The sequence below is a fragment of the Piliocolobus tephrosceles genome, chromosome 2, assembly GCF_002776525.5.
Source record: "Piliocolobus tephrosceles isolate RC106 chromosome 2, ASM277652v3, whole genome shotgun sequence".
Taxonomy (NCBI): Eukaryota; Metazoa; Chordata; class Mammalia; order Primates; family Cercopithecidae; genus Piliocolobus; species Piliocolobus tephrosceles.
The window spans coordinates 99,871,418-99,889,091 of NC_045435.1; the positions used below are offsets into that span (position 1 = coordinate 99,871,418).

Genomic DNA, 17,674 nt, shown 5'->3' on the forward strand with positions numbered 1-17,674 from the left:
ATACCTGGCCCTCTTCTTCTTCTTTTTTTTTTTTTTTTGAAGGCAGGCTTGGTAATTCAATAGAGATCACATGTATTGTTATACTATGGTCTAGCTTTTTCATATTTCAGTCCAGTTCAGTTTTCTAACTAGTATGTCTAAGTATAGGAAGTGTTTTGAGAAATGCTTATGCAGTTTTTAAAGTGTTATAGTATCCTATGATACTTGAAATCTTGCCTTGAATCTATTACTGTACTTAAGGACTTGAGAATATTTCAGCCTGTCCTCTTATTACTATTCTGCATTTGAAAATTGATCAGTAGTTTTGCAAAGGATTTTGCTTTTATTGCTATAATACAGAAACAATGATCTGCCTCTTGCTTTTGCAGCATGGAGTGCCATATTTGTGGGCATCAGGAGGGTCCAGATGGCAACTTTACCAGACACTGGAGATAAACTGATTTGTTTAAAAGCAGGAGCTTGCATCCAGGAAAAGTGGTAACATTTTTAGATATATTCCATAAACCACATCTACACACAGGCTGACACACAGTTATCTGAAAAAAGTAAGAAGAGAGATTACATGCATCAGTAATATCCACAGGAAACCTCACATTTTATCTCAGGTAGGAGATTCGACTTTTTCCTTTCGCAACATTTCACTAGGGTAAACTCAGGTCAAACATGAAGAGTCTGCCAAACCAGACTGAGGCATTTTGGCTGACTTCAAGTAGGTAAGAATTGCAGCTGGAGAGAATGTATCACTGTCTGGGTCAGTTGTCAGCATTGCGGAGAGATCAGATTGGCCATGATGTAGACATTTTAAGCACATTGGCCCACCCTATTTTCCCATCCTTCCGCTGGTGGTGGTGGGGCAGGGGGACAGAATCGTTAATGGTGAACATCATGAGCTTGAATCATGGCTTGGCAGTTTACTTACTAAGAGGAAGTAATGTTTGAGTGAGGGTTGCACAGTGGCAGAGTATGGAGCAGTGTATGGAGGAGATAGTGGCCAAGATCAAGCTGGAGCCCAGAGTATCTGTGGGAAAATGGTAGGAGATGAAGGTTGAATGGTAGATAGGACTCGAGGTTGAAAAGCCTTGAAGATCCTACTAAGGGGTCTAGTTTTTAACTCTCAGGAGACATAAGACCACTGGAGGATTTTTAAACAGGGAAATTATATAATTATATAGCTCAGTATGGAGAAAGATTTCCTTGACTCTAGTAGGGCTGATAATCTGGAAGAAAGGATGGAGAGGATGTAGCAGTGTAAGATAGGAGATGCTTGGGGTGGTCTAGAGGGATGCAATGGGAGTTTCAATAAGGCAATGGGAGGAGGTAGGAAGAAAGAGGAGAGAACAAAGGATTTGGTGACTGAATGTGGGGTTGACAGTAATTCCTGGATTTGTGGCTTGGAAAACTAAGTTATATAAGACTGAGAATCCAGTAGGAGGGACAGATATGGGGGGAAAGATGATGAGTTTTGTTTCGGCTGTGTTGTAAGGGGTACCTATGAGATACCTATTGGAACTTTCTAGTAGGCAGCTGAATTGGATTTGGGAGAGATGAGATGAGATCCCTCTGAATTTACAGCTGAGGGATTAGAGAAGATCGTCCAGGTTGAGTGTAGCAAAGTCAAGAATAAAACTGAGAGGTAACATTTAAGGACTGAATGAAGGAAGACCCACAAAGCAGGAAAAATGCCTGCCTTGAGAAAAAGGGGTAGAATCAAAAGTGACTGGTCCTATAAAGATCAGGACAGGAGAAAGTTTCAGGACTGGTCACAGCTGCAGTGAGATGAAATAAAATAAGACTGAATTGCGTTTACCGAGTTTGGCAGATGAGAGGTCTTTAGCATCCAGTTAAAGCAGCAATGTGGAGAGATAGGGAAATTAGTCACATTGTAGCTGGTCTGAGGAGCTCAACAGAGGTGAGGGAGTATAGACGGGGAATATAAAGTAATCTCTCAAGAAGTTTACCTGGGGAGGGAAGGAAAGAGATGGTCACATCTTGGGGTGGGGAGGCACATAAAAATATTCTATCAACATGATGACAAGACTGAAGAAACACACTGCAAATCTGTTAGAATATCAATTTATAGAAAACTCGAAATTTTTCTCTTTTCTTGAAATCTCAATCTGGAGTCATCCTGGGTGATGTCATGAGGTAGGGAAATTTTTCTTAGAGGCTCCATCATGCCTCTTGTCTAGCTCTCTCCTCCAACCACTCCTACAAACACAATGGTATCCTACTCAGGCTTGAATTCCTGGAAATGTTTTCTTTCTTTCCACAACAAAGCTTACCGGGTGTCCTGGATATGCCAGTCAATTTGCCTACCATATGTAACTTCCCTTCCTGGCTTAACATGTCCCATACACAGCTTCAGAATGACGGTCATTCAATGTTTCTTCCTCTATCTTCTTTCCCACGGAGCCACGATTGTTTGGACCAGGGATGAACACCCATCCCAAAGCAGCCAATCCAGTGCTGGCCAATGATTTAAGTGGCCTGGTTAGAGTGAATAGGTTGGGCCAACTATATTCTCTCCTTGGAGAAACTGCATTCTGAAACAGCTATTGTGGGAGACATTTGAGAGTAAGGTCCTGAGATGGTCACCAGTCAGCTCTTGGATGTGTTTGACATTTCTTCAGATATCCTTAAAATGCCCTGTGTTCCCTGCCACTTAAAATAAGCTGCTTGAGTTTTGCTCACCTGCAGCCAAAATAGCCCTGACACCTTGGCTAGACCACAATGACTATTGTTCCATTCTTTTTAGCTATGCTAAATGAGTTCCGAGTTAAGTGGCTTACTGTAAGCATGATGATTCTTTTCTGTCTTTTATTTTACATTTAAATGTTGATACTGCGTGTGTTCAATGTTTCTCTTAATATGAAAAAAAGTGTTTTCTTTTTTGAGTGAATCAATACAAATCATTATTTGACAGGTAATAACAAGGGATGACTCCTACTATAGCAACTCGAACATATGGTGATTTATTCTCTCTTAAAAAGGAAGTGCAAATTGAATGCTTTGGGGTGGTGTGGTAGCTTCATGATGTCAAGGGACTATGGGTTATTCTATATTTCTGCTCTGTGATCCTTAGGGCTTGACTTCCACTTTTAAGGCCACCACATGACCTAAGTAAGATGCTGGGGCTCCAGTCATCATCAACCATCATGTTAGCTAACTTTTGCTGCAATAATCCTGAGTAACAAACCAGCCCAAAACTCAGTAACTTACAACAATGGGCATTTTTTTTTTATCTCCTTCCTACAGGTCTGCTTCAGGCTGCAGGTTGGCTGAACTTACCTATCTGTTGAAGTTTAGGTCTGTGTCATATTTCTCCACATCTATCTTGGAGCAGCAGCTATCTAGGCTATTGGCAGAAGCCTATCTGGGCAAACCAAACTATGGGAGTACTTTTCAACCCCCGTTCACATTATGTTCAATAACGTCCCATTGGCCAAAGTAAGACAGATGGCCACTTAGCTAGGTGTGGTGGCATGCACCTGTAGTCCCAGCTACTCAGGAGGCTGAGGCAGGAGAATCGCTTGAACCTGGGAGGTGGAGGTTGCAGTGAGCCGAGATTGCACCATACGGACTCCAGGCTGGGGAACAAGAGTGAAACTAAGTCTGAAAAAAATAAAATAAATAAATAAGGCCTAACTCGCAGCCGCCGACCTGCCTCGCAGTGCTGCGGGCACACCCTGCCGCCACCCCACAGAAATACTTTGGATCCCCACAGTCTTTAGATGAGACCAGTGTCCAGGGTATTGGCTCGTCATCTCACTCGGGCTTATGCCAAAGATGTAAAATTCAGTGCAGATGCCCGAGCCTTAATGCTTCAAGGTATAGACCTTTTAGCCAATGCTGTAGCCATTACAATGGGGCCAAAGGGAAGAACAGTGATTATTGAGCAGAGCTGGGGAAGTCCCAACGTAACAAAAGATGGTGTGACTGTTTCTAAGTCAATTGACTTAAAGAATAAACGTAAAAATATTGGGACTAAACTTGTACAAGATGTTGCCAAAAACACAAATGAAGAGGCTGGGGATGGCACTACCACTGCTACTGTACTGGCATGCTCTATTGCCAAGGAAGGCTTTGAGAAGATTAGCAAAGGTGTTAATCCAGTTGAAATCAGGAGAGGTGTGATGTTAGCTGTTGATGGTGTAATTGCTGAACTTAAAAAGCAGTCTAAACCTGTGACCATCCCTGAAGAAATTGCACAGGCTGCTGCAATTTCTGCAAGTGGAGACAAAGAAATTGGCCATATCATCTCTGATGCAGTGAAAAAGATGGGAAGAAAGGGTGTCATCACAGTAAAGGATGGGAAAACACCGAATGATGAATTAGAAATTACTGAAAGCTTCAAGTTTGATCAAAGCTATATTTCTCCATACTTTATTAATACATCAAAAGGTCAGAAATGTGAATTCCAGGAGGCATATGTTCTGTTGAGTGAAAAGAAAATTTCTAGTGTCCAGTCCATTGTACCTGCTCTTAAAACTGCCAGTGCTCACCATAAACCTTTGGTCATAATCACTGAAGATGTTGGTGGAGAAGCTCTAAGTACACTTGTCTTGAACAGCCTAAAGGTTGGTTTTCAGGTTGTGGCAGTCAAGGCTCCGGGGTTTGGTGACAAAGAACCAGCTCAAAGATATGGCTATTGCTACTGTTGGTGCAGTGTTTGGAGAAGAGGGGTTGATCCTAAATCTTGATGATGTTCATCCTCATGACTTAGGAAAATTTGGAGAGGTCATTGTAACCAAAGATGATGCCATGCTCTTTAAAAGGAAAAGGTGACAAGGCTCAAATTGAAAAACGTATTCAAGAAATCATTGAGCAGTTAGATGTCACAGCTAGTGAATATGAAAAGGAAAAACTGAACGACTGGCAATATTTTCAGATGGAGTAGCTATGCTGAAGGTTTGTGGGACAAGTGATGTTGAAACGTTCCAGCCTCGGACTCATTGACTCCAGCTAATGAAGATAAAAAAATTTGTATATAAACAATTAAAATAACACTCAAAATTCTAGCAATGACCATTGCTAAGAATGCAGGTGTTGAAGGATCTCTGATAGTTGAGAAAATTATGCAACGTTCCTCAGAAGTTGGTTGTGATGCTACGGTCAGAGATTTTGTGAATATGGTGGGAAAAGGAATTATTGACCCAACAAAGGCTGTGAGAACTGATTTACTGGATGCTGCTGGTGTAGCCTCTCTGTTAACTACAGCAGAAGTTGTAGTCACAGAAATCCCTAAAGAAGAGAAGGACCCTGGAATGAGTGCAATGGGTGGAATGGGATGTGGTATGGGAGGCGGCATGTTGTAACTCCTAGAATAGTGCTTGACCTTTATTAATAAACTGTGACAGGAAGTCAAAGGCAGTGTTCCTCACCAATAACTTCAGAGAAGTCAGTTGGAGAAAATGAAGAAAAGGCTGGCTGATGTTTAAGAAATCATTATAACCATCAGTTGCTGGTTTCAGTTGACAAAATATATAATCGTTTACTAATGTCATTGTCCATGCCTTCAGATACTTTATTTTGTATTTTTGAATAAAAAGACATTTGTACATTCCTGATACTGGGTACAAGAGTCACGTACTAATGTACTGCCTTCAACTTAAATCACTGAGGCATTTTTTTACTACTATTCTGTTAAAAATCAGAATTTTAGTGCTTGCCACCACCAGATGAGAAGTTAAGCAGGCTTTCTGTGGAGAGTGAGAATAATTGCATACAAAGTAGAGAAATATCCAAATATGTGACAATCTTTGTCTAATAAAAAATTGTTTAAAGTTAAAAGCAAAACAAAATAAATCAGACAGAAAAGAAAAAGAAAGATGGCCAAACCTAAAATCAAGGTGCGGGGAAGCACACTCCAAGTACCACAAAGGATGGGTTGTCTAATTCAATTGAGGAATGGAGTGAACAATTGAAATTAATAATCTCACCTACCACATCATTATATCTGGATACCAGGACGAAGGAAAAGGGACAAAGGAGTGCATGTGTCAGCCACATCAGCATCTGTAACGGCATCTACTGAAAATCCAATACAATACTTACAATTATATTTCATTGGCCAGAAACTTTTCAAATGGCCACTCCTTGCTGCAAGGGAGGCTAGAAAATGTATTGTTTTTAATTGCAGATTGCAGTATGCTTAGCTAAAAAAAATGTTTTTAAATACCAGATCAGAAATGAAAATAGGTGTTGAGTAGACAATTAGCAATTTCTTTGCCAGTATTCAACAAGATGCATCCCTCACTTTTGTGAAGTAATCTGATAAGGTGTTTATTGTGATTGCTTGATATGTGTATATATAGTTAATATTTAAATCGTGATAATCCAGCCAATAATTAAACACTGTGAGATTGCTGCTTTTGCAAGGAAGAAAACACAAATCATCTGATCTCTCCTTTACAAAACTTAAACCTTTTGTTAAAACTCAGTTTATTTAACTTTTATTTTCTCCTAAAATATAAGTGATAGGGCCAGGAAGAGTGGCTGTCAAAGAGAAAAGTAAGTGCTTTTAAAACGCAAGTGTGTAGGCATCTCAAGGACACTTGTCTTCCAGAGAGATTTCCAATAGGTTCTTCCTTCGGGTTTTTACTCAAATGTTACCTTTCCCAACCACTCTACTTACGTAAACACATTCCCTTTTTCTTGGTTCATTTTTTCTTCACACTATTTGTCACCATACTTGTTTATTTTATTATCTGTCTCCCCCTACTAGAAGGTGGGTCACTTGAAGGCAGGGCATTTGTTGTGCTGACCATTGGTGAACTGGATTGCTGAAAATGGTCCTTGTTGATGACGTCAGAGTACCTGGCCAACAAACCAGCTAGAACCAGGAGTTATTTTTCGCACAGCAGCATCATGGGGCTATTGCAGCCATTTTGGAACCTTGAGGCAACAAGTCTGAGGAGAAAAGGCAAGATGTTGAAGGTGGCCATGTGGAATCCTGGAAAGAGACTGAGCCCTTAACGTCCTCCCTGAGCACTGAACACACACAGAGGAGTCTTCTTCTAGGCTTCTTGTTATGTGTGATAAAGAGAAAGACAGCCCCTGCCATCTGGGAGCTGGTCTGGTTCTATCAGCTCGGCCTTGGCGTTCTGTTGAGCATAAACAATTTCACTGAAGAGTAACATCAGACCCAACAGACATGACCACTTTGTGACTTGATTGATCAAAGCAAAAGCCAGACCACTCTGTAATCATGCCAACAGTCCTGTGGAGAGAAGGGTATGGCTGATCCAGTGAATTCATTATCTCTCGCAGGAGAGGTCTGGGAGCCAGTACCTGGGAATATGGGTTCCCAGACCCCGCATTGCAGACCTGAGGGACCTGCAAATATGAGGAACAAGTGTGTGGTGCTGGGAAGAGGTACAACAACCCAAGGGCCATCGAGCTGCCTTCAGATGGTACCAGGAAGCCTCTAGCTGGAGGAACGTTTTGCAGCCTACGTCTTTGAGACCATGGGTGTGGACCAGAGTGTAAGCAGGTCACCGAATCTGGGGGGCAACAAGGGTGTTAGAGTAGGACTGCCCTGGGACCTAGGGTTAGTGTGTGCAAGTAGCGGGAATGGGATAGGAGGAAGGGAGTGGTGTGGAAAGTCTGGCCCCTGCACTGCAAGGAGGCACGAGGATGGCTGGTGGTCCTGGGGTCGCCTTTGGGCTGCCACCCACCCACAGAGAACAGGGGTAAAGCGCAAGTTCAAAACCCGGCGCAGCCAGGTTCCACGGCGGAACTGCGCGGGGAAGGAGAGCAGAAAGGCTGGACTCCGCGGGCGGGGAGAGGAGGGACCGCCTTTGGGCGCTCACTGGAGAAGCAGGGGTTGTGGGAGCAAGTTCAAAGCCCGGCCCCGCCCGGCCTCCAGAGACAGGAGCGGCGCACACTGCGGGACCGGCGCAGAGAGGGCGGCTGCGGCTGGTGCGCGGTTGCTAAGCCCCGCGCCCCCGGAGACGTTCCCGGTGGCTGTCGCCCGGCGCTGCGCGGCGCGGGGCTGGCGGGCGGGCGGCGGGAGGGAGAGAAGAGGGAGAGTCGGCGCGGGCTTGTGGCTGCTCATTGCGCCCCGCCTTCCCGCGCCTGCTCGGCCGTCGAGCCGCGTCCCAGCGCCGCCACCTCTGCTCCAGGCTCTCCCCGAGCCCGCCGCCGCGCCATGCCCGCCGCTACTCCAGCCCAGCAGCCGCCGCCGCCTCCAGCCCGGCCAGCCCCAGCTTGCCCGGCGCGGCCTGCCCCGGGTGAGTACCGTGCGCTCCGGCGCCGACCCGTTCTGGGCGCCACCTTGGCGGGGGCGGAAGGACTGGTTCGCCCTGATTCTGGACCCCGCTCCGTGCGGGATGGAGCAGCAGTGCCAGACTCCCCGGGGGTGTACGAAGGACGGTGTGTGTGCGTATGTGTGTGTACGCGTGAGTAAACGCGCTCGCGTGCGGGTGTACACCACCTGAAACTCGCTTGCTGGGGGGAATAACGCTGTCCGGAGCTGATTTTATTTCCCTCGCCAGCAGGGGGTCCCTTCCTGGGAAACGCATTGGGCGTCTTTCAAGGTGCAGGTGTGGTGAGGCTGCAGAAGGGAGAAGGCGCAGGGAGGGAGCTGACATTTATTGTGCAACTCAACATGCCAAGCGCTTCACCTAGAGTTAACCTTATTTCATCCTCTCCACAAATCTGGAAAGAATGGAATTATACCCATTTCTCAGATGAGAAAACTGAGGCCCACAGACCTCGTGCCTTGCCCAGGGTCACACGGCTCCACAGCTGCGGAGCTGGAGTTGGACCCAGTTCTCTAGAGGTCTCTGACCCGTCTAAATGACAAGACCCTCCTTAGAACTAAAGAAACACAGAAGAACCAAAGATGATTAGGAAAAAGGATGCAGACAGAGCATTAGGGAATTAATATAAAAAAATCTGAGCTCGTGAAATATCCTATCAATTAATTTCAAATATAGGACCACATTTACACTCCTTTCCATTGTCTGGCTCTGGGGGCGAGATGTGGTAAGGAAGGGAGAGGGCTGTGCCAGTGCCGGGCAGAGGCGTCTGGGGACACCTTTTCAGAGTATCTGCCTGCTGGGAGGGGAGAAGTGTGTGAGAACTTGTGGAGGGAACTCGGTTGTTATTCATTCCTGACAGTTGGTCATTCCTCCACCTCACCCCCTCCTAGCTGATTCCATTTCCTTTCCTTGATGTATTGTCCAAGATGACAGCTGTCAAATTGAAGCGGGGTCCCACCTTCATCATTGGCTGTCATAAAACCTTTTGGCATTAATTAGGTGGCCCTGCACTTTGATGATTGCATTAGGAGCTGTGAAGTGTCTGTGTTACTGCTTACAGAGGAGATCTGTTGGGCTGATGTTGAGCTAATGATCTCAATCAATGAGGCATCTAGAGCAACAGGCAAGCATTGTGCTTATCCTTAGAACAAAGTAGCAAGAAGCAAGACCCTCACGAAGAAAAAAAAAGAGTATTGGGTTTGCCTCACAGCCCAACTTTAGAAAAGCATTTCAATTTAATATTTGAATTGCTTCACTGGAGAAAGAACAAAGAGGAACAGAAAGTGATTTCTGAAAGATGCTCTGTAACTCCTTTCATTTAGGTTTGAAAGATTTTTGAGTCATGTTCTTTTATGGTGAGCTTTGCCATCTTGGTGCACATTGGTGCCCTCGGTGCCTTCACTTCCAATTGCCAGTCCCTCCATCTCTTTTTTGGAGGATGACCCTTGGGCTGCAGAGCCTATTTTTGTAGGAACTCAAAACACGGAGTGCCTGGGAATTTACATCTCACCTGGGGCAGCCCCTCTTCAATGACTGATGGGTGCTGGAGTATAAATAGTCCAGCTTCTTTGCCCTTGATCAGGACACTCTGAAGCATGACATCCTTTGTGTCCAGAGATCCAATGTGGAGTTGTGTCAAATTGACCTCTATGGTTCTTTGCTTGGCTTATTTCCCTTGCTTGGCTTGCTATTTCTTATTTTACTTCTTCACAGACATTTTTTTCCTAGGAATACCTCCTAATACACTTTCATAGGAATTCTTGTCTCAGGATCTGATTCTAAGAAATCCAGACAAAAACATGGACCCTTCTCACTGTCAATGTTTTTATCCTTCCTATGTTATCCAAATATGACTAATATCGGTCATAGGTAGCCCATGCTAACCTGTAGGGTGTTTTGTATGAATTCACAAAAGGTGTTCCCTTCCGGGCAGATGGATCCCCATGCCCAGGCAACGAATTGGCAGGCAGGTGTTCAGTGCCCTCTAGGCCCCTGATCAGTGCATCTTTGGCAGTGCCCACAGGACTCAGCGGTCATGGTGGCATGGTGCTCAGAAAAGCAAAAAACAGAGTTGCTTAGTTGTCCCAGGATCTCGTTTCTTGGCTTCTCTTTTTTTCCCAAGAAAAAAATCCCCCAAAGAGGGATTTTACCCTCTTTTTTCCCCAGTTTTCCCCTAAATATTTTAATATTTCAGGCAGGTGTTTTGGTTTTCTTTGGACAAGCCAGTCTTAGTTTCTTTCTAAAGCCAACAAAGGGGAGGAAAAGGGCTGCTTTGGCTCGTGGAATCTCAATCGTGCAGCCTGCAGGAGGGTGGTGGTGCCTGGTCAGAGAGGGTAGGTAGGTCTCCACCGTCCTCCAGGGGCTCTGAGAGGGGACTTGTCTTGATGGTGAGGTTACTGGGTGGGGGCTTGAATGGGCTGCTTTTGTTGGAGGCTCTTGCTTGAAGACATTTTCCTTTCCTTGGATCCAGGAGGCTCATTGTACCTGATCTGGCATCCTGAGTTTCCTCACCTTTTCCTTTGGTGGCCTCTTGATAATGTCTAAATTTTGCCCATCTGCTGGTGGAGCAGAGCCCCTTTTGAAGATGCATATGTGGGGGAGTTCTTTGAAAAGAATGTTTTTGTTAACTGCTTGGTAATGTAGGTCAGCAGAGAGAAATCTAGGGAAAGTGAAAGAGTAGGAAGAAGACATCTGTACTGGGAATTGGGGAGGGGAGTTTGGCTCCATCCCCAGAGTTCTGAAGCCTCCTGGTGACCTGGGGCAAGTCACTAAACTTCTCTAGGAACCTCAGTATTTTCACCATTCATTTAATAACAATTGTCCAGCCAACCTCAGAGTGTTCTCTGATGATCAAAAGGGGAAATATGTTAATAGACTCATCCAGTAATTATAGAGGAAGCCCGTGAAATCTTTATACAGAGACAACTGGCAATCCCTTGGGGACAGTAGTGTATGTAGAGGCATAATGATGTGGATAGCAAGTGGTAGAATAGAGATAATCACCAGATCGGTGGCTGCATGAAGGGACAGAGAAGTCTCCAGAGCTGCTTGGGCTGTTTTTGAAGGCTAAATGTTGACAGAATTTTGCAAAGGGAAGGGTGTCATGTAGTGTGTGCTTATGGGGGTGAGTCCATCAGAACTGCCTTCATATTTGGGCTCTGACCCCTCAAGCCCATGTGATCCTGAGCGAGATACCCAACTACTCTGAGCCTCAGTTTCCTTATTGGTAAAATGGGCATATTCAAATTGCTCTGAGGATTTAGTGATGTAAAGCAATTACCAGTATTATTACAAATGGAAAGTATTGTTATTAAAGTTACCTTTTAGGTGAATGGATTCTGTTTGGCTGCCTGGGGCCAGTACTTTTCAAATATAGCTGGACATAATGGGGATCTTATGAAAATGTAGATTCTGATTCAGGAGATCTGGGGTGGGGCCTAAGATTCTGCTTTTCTCCCTAGCTCTTAAGTTCTTGTAGATGTTGCTTCTTTAGGGACCACATTTTGAATACAAGGCCCTAGGCTACTCCCTCTTGGGTAAAATCTGAGTCCTTTGTGGGAGCTGAAGAGCACTGTGTTTGGAGAGATGATGGGTAGGGTTCAGGCCTCCTAGGCAGGTCTGGCCTGGAGCTGGGGTAGAGATAGCTAGTAATTGCTGCTGTTGAGTAGGATGTTCCTACTGGGTAGGTAATGGATCAAACCCAGCTTCCTTCAAATGCCCAGGACAAGCCTCCTGGAGGAAATTCTTTCTGGCCAAATGGCCAAATACTGCCTACTTTTGCATGCTGGCCCTCAGGATGTAGAGATGAATAAGCCATTGGCCCACAACTGCCCCTGCCACAGTGTGATTGTGGGGAGTGGGTAAGGAGGGATTAGACATAGAAATGTACGATTATGACATGGTAAGGTGAGCACTCTGTGGCGTTAGGGTAATGGAGAGGCAGGTAAGAGAGTTAAGAAAGGGAGGAACACTTCCTGGTGGTAATTAAATCTGAACTGGGTTTTGATGGATGAATCACTGTGTCTGGGATTGGAGGAGGGCAGGAAAGTGTGTGGAATAGTATTCTAAGACTGAGGAACAGCATGTGCAAAAGTAGGGTGCCATGATGAAACAGCTTGGTGTGTTCAGGTCATTGAACTAAGAGTTGTTTGGAGCATAGAGTGTGATGGGGAGGAGTTGGTCAGGGAGCAGAGCTCAGTTCATGAAGCAGTATTAGTCAGGAGGGTTTTCTAAGCTTTGCTGCAGTAATAAATCAACTTCATCATCTTGGTAGTTTAACTGAACAAAGGTTACCTCTCACACACAATGTGTGTCCCTCACAGCTCAATTGATAGCCAAGTTGACAGAGCTTCTCCCAGCTTTCAGCCTTGCCATCTGGAAAATGTGGCCACTGTAGTCACCAGTGCAGGAAGAGATAGTGGGAGAGTGTCTCTCTGGCTCCTCTGGAATGAATGCAGTGTTGCTTTTGTCCACAGCCCATTGGTCATTGGTCAGAACTAATTGTGAGAGGGATGGGAAATAGGGGATGGGGGCTGGGATGGAAGAAAAAGTCAGAGAACATCAACTCTCCCACGTATGTCTTGTTATGAAGCTTAAGCCTCACTCTGAGGCCACAGTTTCTCAAATAAGAGTGGTATGGGAATTCCTTTAAAGGAAAAAAATTCTTGTAGATTCCTAGTGTTGCTTAAATTATTTTTATTATAATGCAGTTTAGATATGTGGTAGTTTTAAATGAGTCTAAACTCTTTATACTTAGAGCTGTCATATGACCACATAACCAAAACAAATATATAAATAAAATATCAACACAGCTACAAGTCAAATACATTTGGATTAACTTCATGAATTAATGTTCTTATGAAGTTCTTATGAAGTTATTTTTGCTAAAATGAAATCCCTATTTCTGGTTATAACAGCTGCTGTTCAGGTTCTTAGGAATTTGGTATGCAGTGTGCCATGCCGCAAGGTTGTATGATGGCTCAATTTTCTCATCAGTTTCCTCTCTATACACTAAGCCTGATTTGTTATTTTCTCATTAGCCTATGATAATTAAAATAATGTTTCTTGATGCCAACTGTCTCAGTCTGTTTGCGCTGCTGTAACAAAAGACCTGAGGCTGGGTAATTTGTAAAGAACAGAGATTCATTCCCAACAGTTCTGGAGGCTGGCAGGCCATGATTAAGGCACCTATAAGCTTGATGTGTGGTGAAGGCTCATTCTCTGCTTGTTGCTACAAGCTCCAAAGGGGATGGATCTTGTGTCTTCACACAGTGGAAGGAATAGGAGCCAATAAAGGGCCTAAGCTAGTTCTTTTCAGCTCTTTTGTCGGTCACTCATCCATTCTGTAAGGCAGAGCCCTCCTGACTTAATCACTTCCCCAAAACCCCTACCCTTCAATATCACCACACTGCAATCGGGACTAAGTTTTAACATATGAATTTTCCTGTTTATTCAGAACCATAGCACCAACTACAGTATAAATGCAAGAGTATATATGGTGAAATTATGTGGTAGCACTGTCATAACATGGCCATTCAGATGATCCAGAATATGTTTCTATTGATTCTTTAAACAAGGTGATTATGAAAGTGAAAACAGAAAGTTAAACAAAACACAATTTTGAGAACTTGTGTACCCTCCTAAAATAGGTTTGAGGATCTCCTGGAATTTGAGAAACAGGTGGAAAACTACTGGAGTGTTTAATGAAGGGGACATAGATGTCCAGCTTTATGGTTTAGAGACATCACTTTTCTCAGGGTGTGTGGAGTGGCTGAGGGGGAGAGAGAGGAAGGCCAAGACAGCAGAATCTGGGGTGGCTTGCAGGTAGCTGAGCTACGATGTCATGAGGGCAGGTGCTCAGATGTAGTTAAGGGAATGGGAGAGAGGAAGCATGGATTTGAGAGACATGTAGGAGCTGGAATTCACAGAACTTGGAGGTTGACTGCGATGTGGGAGGGGATGGAAAGGAAGACGAGTCAAGGATGACTCTTGGTCTTGGAGGTCGAGGGTAGTTGGTGGTACCACTGACCAGGATGAGGACCACAGGTGTCAGATGTCCATGGCAAGAATGGGAGAGCTCAAGACCAGAACTGTGTTCTGCTGTATTCACCATCCCAGCTTTTCTCATTGATGTAACTTTTCCTGAACCAGTTTCTGAGAAACTGCTGCATCTTGCAGTGCCTATTTTTTTTTCTACGGGACATTAATTAGTACTCATTAAGATGATTTGAATGGCTTTATTAGCTTTTCTATTGCGCTTGCTGCTTCTGTCCTGTAGGAGCAGATTCTGGCAATATTGCCTGATTAAGCACACACTTTTTTTTGTGCTCTATGTGTTCAAAGGAGGTGAAAAAAATTGAGAAAACTATAGATGGTTCTGAGCTAGAAACTGTCATACCATATAATGTGAGGTTAGTTTTCTGCCTTCAGTTTTTATTTTAAGAACACAAACAATCAACTTTCCACTCTGTGTTTTTGGACAGAGATACTGAAAATTCTCTGAGGAATGAGTAGAGGTTAAATTATCTCTAGGTAATTACATAAGAAGTAAAATGGAAACACTGCACTTTGGGGAAGTGGAGGGCAGAGAACACAAAGCCACACAGACAGACAAACAAAAATTTCACAAACCGAAAATAAACCCCTGTGGTTTCTAGAGTGAAATGTCATGTTAATTAAAATTTTGGCATTAAATATTTTAAAATGTAACTTAGTATTTACTTTTTGTATAAATAATTAACCTAATGCACCAACTGATGGAGGGAAGCAACATGAATAGGCTGCCAGAAGTGGCTTTTACTTTCCTGTTTCCACTTGAGAAACTTCTGCTTTCTCCTGGTCTCAGGCATTGTTTTCATAGCAGAGCCTCTGAGGCCCTCCAGGGAGATGTGTAACCTCCCCTCTTCTGAGTCTATCTGGAACTTGTGATAAAGGTTCTGTGAGCGAGGGCATACCTGTCACCCACCCCCAGACACCACATGCCACTTGAGGATGGCACCATGTTTTTTCATCCCAGAATCCCCCCAAACTAGGAGGGCATTTCCCCTAACAGTAGTTTCCATACCCACAAGCTAGTCCAGGGCACCCTAGAGGAAGTATCTTTGGGTCTCAGGGTTAGTTGGAGGAGCAGATTTCCTAGCAATAACAGCCATGACTTTTTGCGAATGTCTCTTCCAGGAATGGGTTAGACAAGGCTGGTTATTCATTTTAATTCAGATGTTGTTTCGGTTTCAGAGGGCTACAACAAAAGTCCCCTGGAGCTTGGGTCTCTCCATTTGTGCCAGAGGCAGTGGGTCTTGCCAGATAATTAATGTGCTCCCATTCTTTAGCAGATGCTATCAGTCCCTGTCCATGGTCCCTGAGCACACATCTTTCCTGTTCTGGTGGTTCCCACTGCAAGCCACTGCAACACTGTTAGACAGCTTTCTTTGGTTGCAGGGGCATGGTTGGCCCCCATCTGGTGCAGATACCCACAAGTGCTGGGCAGCTAATCTCCTGGGAGCAGCCCTCAATCACTAATGGAAGGGAATGGATGGATGAATATCACAGTTTCCTTGCCCCTCTGGAAGGATAACTCTGAGGCATGTTCTACCCAATCTCTCCAGAGGTTCCCAGGAGAACTGAGCCTAGGTTGGCCATAGCAGTAACTTACTCTTTGATGCCACTGTCCTACTTCACTTCTCCACTCTCCTCTCGTGCTTTCTGGGATCACCTCCCAAATCAATCCATATCCGTGCCCCAGGCTGTGCTTTTAAGAGAGACCAAGGTGTTTGGGGTTATTTGACCAGCTCTGGCCACTGGACTGTAGGTGGAAGTGCCATGTGTCACTTCCCATTCCAGGTGGTTGAAAGCCAGGGTACCACCATTGTCTTTCTCATCTGCTACTCGGGCAACCTTGGAGGCCATGTGCTTTGAATGGAGGATTAGAGATGGAGAAAGCTGCTAGGTTTACACTGGGATTCATACAAGCAAGAGTCTTTTATTGTGGTAGCCCTAGAGCTTTTTGATATTTATCAGTTAGGGCACCTGTCTGTCTGATACACAGTGTCACCCTGTCGTTTTTTGGGTGCCACCACTGATGTCAGCCCATCCTCCGCTTCTCCATCCTACACTGGTCCATAAGAACTCTTGGAATCTGCTACCCACCCATGACCTCCTTTAATGCTTCTCATTTCCAAACTCCCCTCCTCTTCAGTAGTTTGATTAATATTAAAGTAAAATTTATGTTTCTCTATGGTTTTTAATTCATCTGGAAGTTATTTTGGTATTATTTGTGAAATAAGAATCTAAATTCATTTTATTTCCAAATTATTAACCAGTTGTTCCAGTATTGAATAAAAATCATTCTAACCTTCCTTGCTAGTTTGTAATCACCTTTCAGTATACATTAAATTCTCATATAAAGTAATATCTCTTTTGGAGCTACAGTTTTTTTTCTTAAATTCTCGTGCAAGTACCAAGACATTGTAATTGTAGCTCTGTAATATATTTTACTATCTTCGTTACTCACTACTCATCTCCTTCCTGTCCTCCCTCAAAAATTGTATTAGTGCTTCAATTGCACAAAACCTACAAATTATAAATGGGAAGAACTGATATGTCTATTAGGCTTTTACATTCTGGAATGGACAGTCATTTAAATGGCTTTTCTAATTCTTCTCACAGTTTTGTGGTTTTGCTTATGTTGCTCATACACATTTTTTGTTAGTTATTCCTAGCAATTTTCTATATGTTGACATATATATTTATAAATTTTTTCATGTATTTTTCAATTTATTGCAGTTCTGTCAAAAGCTTGTATGTACATATAAGCTTCACTATACATATAGAAAATCATAGATAGTTAATATATGTAATTAATGATTTTTTTGCCTTATAGCTGACTACTTTCTAATTATATTTGGAAGTAAAAACATATAAAAACTATTTCATGAGCGTCCATGTACTCTAATTGCTTTTCTAGGTGGCTCAGCATAAACACATAGGTATATCCTAGAATTGAAATAAGTTCATGGAGAGAGGGAAAGATGGAGAGAAAAGATACATGAAGGAGTTGGCTATGTGGTAGCAATCATAGGTTTTCTCCATCACAGAACATGTGCAGAGTTACAGGAGCCATGAAAACAAATAACTTGGGTTCAAGTGGGTTTTCTCTTTGAGACAAAATCTCTCACACATTTAAAACTTACCTGTAGGTGTCTCTGACTGGTCCTAGACACCGCTAGCACCAAATCAAAGTCTTCTCCTAGATGATTGAAACTTGTCAGTAATAATGTGTTTATGTTTTTGGTCTGGATAAGAAAAGATGATGTCAGAGGATGCCACCTCTTCAGTAATGTTAGACAGGTCTGGCAGGTCAGACTGTTTAATGTAAAATAAAAGGTCACCACATCCCTAACCGGGGTCTTACC

General features: G+C 43.7%; 1 pseudogene; it reads left to right on the forward strand.

Annotated features, from left to right (window-relative positions):
• Positions 1-3,731: 3,731 nt before the first annotated feature.
• Positions 3,732-5,315, forward strand: LOC111523186 (annotated as a pseudogene).
• Positions 5,316-17,674: the final 12,359 nt, after the last annotated feature.